Genomic DNA, 6,000 nt, shown 5'->3' with positions numbered 1-6,000 from the left:
AGTTCTAAATAATCTCTCTGGCCTTGGCAAGCTGGGGCTAGATGCTCTGAAGTATGCTTATAGTAATCAGCATTCTGTCATGAAAATTCCTATAGACTTCGTCCATCTCTTCATTTCTACTTTTCCGTTTCTTCAGTTCCCTACTCCCCGCCACTCCAACCTTCGAAACTAAAGACAAGACAATAGGCATGAAGACACTATCACCTTGTTATTAGAAACCCTCTCTAAAAGCTAGTCAGCTTTCCCTTCTCCAGTATCTTTCTGGTGCCTCCCTATAAAGGCAGAGTCAAATACATGCCTACATGATGACGTTAGTTGTGCACGGTATGCCATGAGTACCCATTTTAAATAAGCACTTTCAAGGTAAACGGAACCTTGATGTTTGGAATATTCATTTGTCCTTTCAGAACTGTCCTTCCCTCACGTGATACATATGAGTGCTTCTAGGGTACCTGTTATGAGCAGAGGTTATCAGGATGAAGGAACGTGGGCTTAGGGTTATTTATTTTCAGGTTAAAAAAAAAAGACATTTCTTCCCCTAGATGGCAAAATGAAAACATTTTACAAATAAATCCACAAATAAAACTTGATCACTTTAAAGATGTGAAAAGACTAGGTATACTTTGAAAAGGAGTTTTATTCTAAAGAAGCAACCAGAAGCTGATATGCGTAACTAAAATGTTTATTCATCTGCTTTCTTTTTCTAAGAAATCCCAAATCATGAAGTTAGAAGGTATTTCATTACTTCTCTTTAGTGTGTGGAAGGATGGAGAGAGAAATTTCAAGTTCTTTTTGTTTTATATTTGTTGTCAAGAATTCATATAAGAAAGTCAATTTTATACAAAATAATTTCATAAAATTACTTTAAAGAGAGTCAATTTCCATAGATCAATTTCAGTAGGTCATATAATATAAGCCTTTTAATATGAGCTCCTTAGTTTTATTAGTACATTATAAATTATTTATCTTGGAAAAAATACATTAAAAACAGAATTAGAATGTCTTTGGTTTATATAGCTCACAGCATTAAGTTAAAATAGTATAATACATGTTATACAGCGAGAAATGTAAATGTGGCCTAAAAGAACATTTTTGAGTCAGTTTCACATTAAACATTGAAAAGTTGACTTATCTTAAAATAAAGCAAGTCACTATATCACTCTGCTACAAGCAAATGTTTCGTTTGTAAATAAGGATGAACTGACAGTGCTTGAAAGTGTAGTTCATCAAAATCACAACAAGAAACCAAATATTATGAATGTGTAAAATTCCATGTTTATTTAATATCCATTACATAGCCGGTTCATTGAAACCAGACTTTGTAAAGACAAATAACATTTCTGATGAACATAAACAATATCATATAGTTGAAATTCATCCTGTATTTTCACATGAATAAAGATGTCATTATGCAAGAGTTTCAACAATAAAGACCTTGCTGTGAATTGGCATGGCATGCTTCAAGGCAGCACCAGCCTCCGTCAGCTCAAGAGGGGACATTAGCAGCTCTGCACCAAGGAGCTCAGTGATCCCATGTTCACACTCAACTGTTGTGGAACCTTTCCCTGATATCAGAGTTGGTGTCCAGTGTGGTCTGTGTCATGGGTACTTCCTCAGAGGACACATCCAAAGCTCAGGCTGGGTATTCCTAATACAAAAAAAAAAAAAAAAGAAAGAAAGAAAAAAAAGGCAGAAAACCAATGGCAATATGCAGATAATGCACTTCTCTAGTGAAGGAGAAGTAGAAGTATTATACTCAATATCAATGATTATCTTTATAGTTGCACGTATTTATTGAAGTTTACTGTGTGCCAGGTACAATACTAAGCCCTTAACATTCACTGTTGTATAAAACAGATGAACATAAAGGAAGGGAAGCAAAAATAACATAAAAACATGGAGGGAACAAAACATAAGAGACTCTTAAATATGGAGAACAGAGGGTTACAGTAGGGATTGTGGAAGGGGGGGATGGGCTAAATGGATAAAGGGCATTAAGGAATCTACCGCTGAAATCATTGTTGCACTATATGCTAACTAGAATGTAAATTAAAAAAATTTTTTTTCAATAAAAAAATAAAAAATATTATGTCAAAAAAATAAGACAAATAAAAAAAGATTTATATCTAAGAAATATTCACTATAGCATTATTTACAATAGTAAACAAATGGAAACATTCCACAGGGGCAATAGTTTGGGAATTAGAAATATGTCAAATTCATAATCAGAACACTATGTAGCCATTAAAATCATGATATGAGGTAATGTCTGTAATTGTCATGTTAAGTAAAAAGAATACAAAAGTTCACAGACTATATAATGTGATATTTGGTTAAAAAATCCTATATATCTGTGCAGTTAAATTCTGAAATGAAATTAAAAAAAATTCACTGTTGTATAAAATAGTCACAAGAATACTTTAAAGTAAACATTTCAGTTATTTGTGTTTTATAAACAGGGATGCTAAGCTCGACAGAAGTCAAGAAACTCGAACGCAGTTTCACAGTAAATAGTAGAACCAGAATGTGCTTTGTGGCATCAAACATGGCTCAGGGAAGACCAGTAGCTTCCTGTGTCTGACATTGTAGATGAGCTGATAGCTTCTTCCAAGCTATTTGTAGCCCTTTTCCACCTTGCTTTCTCTATTATGGAGGCTAAAATTCCTCACATTCTACAAAGACCTTTTTATGTCTTTCTGATAATATTTTTTCTTCTAATTTTTACATTCTGAACCACAACACAGGTCTTCCTGCTCCTAGGAGTGACCGTGTGATAGATTCTGGCTAAGATGTATGGTGAAGTTGCTAGCTAGGTTTTGCAGAATGTTTTTTTTTTAAAGAGACAAACTCAGTGGTATGGTAGGTCTCTAGCTAAGAGGGTAAACCCCATGTTAAGTATTCTATACAACATATGTACACCACACACACGCATGCACACACACAGAGCAAGAAAAACAGACTCCTGGTCCTTTCACCCCTCCACCCTTCTTCTTTACCTATCCTGGATTATCCATCTTCAGATTGGTTGATACATAAAAGAAAAAACAATCCTTCTGGTAAGCCATGTTAATTTGGTCCTTGTGGCTGACTATACTGATCACCTAAAACTGCTTTATAAAGTTTTGTGACTTACTGGGGGAAATAGTCACTAATATTTGTTAAATAAAAGTATAAATGATTGAGCTGTATATCTTAATTGAGGTATATTCTGTTCTGTATTTCTACAATTAAATTAATGCTGGGTGAATTTCCTTTTATTTAAATACTAAACACAAGCACATCTGAAATAGCTATCAGTTCTTTTTGCTCTAAGTGTGTAGGTTAAAAAATAAGACAAGCCCTCTGGGCTATGTGCACAGAAAGAATAGCTATAGCCCTGATCAGAGGGTGCCAAAGTCTAGAATTGAATTCATTGTTGGGCCCAACAGAAAAGGAAAGGAGAAAATTAAGGGGAGAAAAGAAGACATTTTTGGAAAAGGTGAGACACTCAGATTAAAAAAAAATTCTGTGAAATTGAACAAAACCCACTTTCGCACCCCCTCCCCCTGTTAATGATTGGAATCCCATTTCCAACACTCATTGGGTGTATGACCAGAGATAAGGTTGTTTCACCTCTGTGAGATTACCAGTTGTTTTCATATATAAAGTCAACATTTTGCAGCCCTTCTCATAGGATTGTTTTGGGATTAACTAAAACAATGAATATAACTTGTCTGGTGCTGTGCCTGACTCATAGAATACAGTTAACAGATTTTAATTCTGCCCCCCACCCAGCTCCCCATTACCCATCCCCTTTGACAGAAAGATGACTTCAAAGACTTCTGTCTAATCTCTGAAAGCATTATTTTTCTTCACAGTCTAGTCCCTATACAAAGATAACATTTGGTTGGACATAGATATTAGTGAAAAAAATGCCTCCAAGAGGGATATAAGCTTCCTGAAGGCAGTAACCATGTCTTATTAATGTTTAATTCTTCAAGAACTTGAGTTTCTAAAGAATGTCCAGTTAAGGTATTTAAAGAGAAAATAACTTTTGAGGCCCCCATATGACCGTTTAATGATTTATCAAGTCTAAAGCCTCCTCTTTTTCAAGGTGTAATCTTGTCAGCATTTACTACCCATTGAGCACAATACTTGAAGACTTGTAAAGTAATTCTGAACAAAGGTAAACCCATATTGTCCATAATAATAGGAAGTCATGAAAAAACAAAAAATATAGTATAATGGTTGTTTACTGTGAACTATTCCCTATGCTAGGCTCCTTTATACATCATCACTAATCATCTTCACAACTATGCAAAATAGGTGTCATTAGCCCCATATTATGAAAGGAAAGCCAGCCATCAAAGACTTGATTGGCACTAATAAATGAATGCAGAGTGCCTTCATCACAGTTTGACTTCAGATCTCTCATATTCCAGTGTTGGAGCTCTTCACACTCTACCTACTACATCCCAGAAGACATGCAGACTATGAATTTCTAGAAAAAAGAAAAAAGTAAAGGAAATCAGACATCCAGTTTGGTGGAAAACAAGGTTTGGAGACCTTAATTATTCAGATCTATAATGTCAAAATTATTAATTGCTATTAAAAATCAATAATAGGGTAGGTCTATTTTTAATTTTTTGAGGAACCTCCACAACCCCAATGTTTATAGCAACACTCTCAACAATAGCCAAATTATGGAAAGAGCCTAAATGTCCATCAACTGATGAATGGATAAAGAAATTGTGGTTTAGAGATTTGGAAGATGGCGGCGTAGGAGGACGCTGGGCTCACCGCGCATCCTGCTGATCACTTAGATTCCACCTACACCTGCCTAAATAACCCAGAAAACCGCCAGAGGATTAGCAGAACAGAGTCACCGGACCCAAGTGCAGACGAGAGGCCCACGGAAGAGGGTAGGAAGGGCGGCGAGGCGGTGCGCACTCCACGGACTGGCGGGAGGGAGCCGGGGCGGAGGGGCGGCTCGCCGGCCAAGCAGAGCCCCCGAGTCCGGCTTGCAAAAGCGGAGGGGCCTGACGGACTGTGTTCCGACAGCAAGCGCGACTTAGCGTCTGGGAGGTCATAAGTTAACAGCTCTGCTCGGAAAGCGGGAAGGCTGGAGGACAAAGGGAGGGTGAGCTGCGGAGCCCCCGGACCACAGAGCTCAGTTTGGCGGGGAACAAAGGCGCTCGGCAGCGCCATCTCCCCCGCCCATCCCCCAGCCAAAATCCCAAAGGGAACCGGTTCCTGCCAGGGAACTTGCTCGCTCCGCGCGAACACCCAACTCTGTGCTTCTGCGGAGCCAAACCTCCGGCAGCGATCTGACTCCCTCCGGCTGCCACAGGGCCCTCCTGAAGTGGATCACCTAAGGAGAAGCGAGCTAAGCCTGCCCCCCCTGCCGCCGTGCACCTTGCCTTCCCACCCCAGCTAATACGCCAGATCCCCAGCATCACAAGCCTGGCAGTGTGCAAGTAGCCCAGACGGGCCACGCCACCCCACAGTGAATCCCGCCCCTAGGAGAGGGGAAGAGAAGGCACACACCAGTCTGACTGTGGCCCCAGCGGTGGGCTGGGGGCAGACATCAGGTCTGACTGCGGCCCCGCCCACCAACTCCAGTTATACACCACAGCACAGGGGAAGTGCCCTGCAGGCCCTCACCACACCAGGGACTATCCAAAATGACCAAGCGGAAGAATTCCCCTCAGAAGAATCTCCAGGAAATAACAACAGCTAATGAGCTGATCAAAAAGGATTTAAATAATATAACAGAAAGTGAATTTAGAATAATAGTCATAAAATTAATCGCTGGGCTGGAAAACAGCATACAGGACAGCAGAGAATCTCTTGCTACAGAAATCAGGGGACTAAGGAACAGTCACGAAGAGCTGAAAAACGCTTTAAAGGAAATGGAAAACAAAATGCAAACCACCACGGCTCGGATGGAAGAGGCAGAGGAGAGAATAGGTGAACTAGAAGATAAAGTTATGGAAAAAGAGGAAGCTGAGAAAAAGAGAG

General features: G+C 39.4%; 1 long non-coding RNA gene across 1 annotated transcript in view; it reads right to left on the bottom strand.

Annotated features, from left to right (window-relative positions):
* Positions 1-1,204: 1,204 nt before the first annotated feature.
* Positions 1,205-6,000, bottom strand: part of LOC115505915 — a 45,811-nt gene continuing 41,015 nt past the window's right edge. Inside the window, exon 3 of the long non-coding RNA XR_003966184.1 lies at positions 1,205-1,648. This is a non-coding gene — a long non-coding RNA (uncharacterized LOC115505915). The remainder of the gene's footprint in view (positions 1,649-6,000) is intronic.

This window comes from Lynx canadensis, chromosome A1, assembly GCF_007474595.2.
Source record: "Lynx canadensis isolate LIC74 chromosome A1, mLynCan4.pri.v2, whole genome shotgun sequence".
Lineage (NCBI taxonomy): Eukaryota > Metazoa > Chordata > Mammalia > Carnivora > Felidae > Lynx > Lynx canadensis.
Note: the sequence above shows the minus strand (reverse complement) of the source record. Positions and strands in the feature narration are given on the sequence as shown.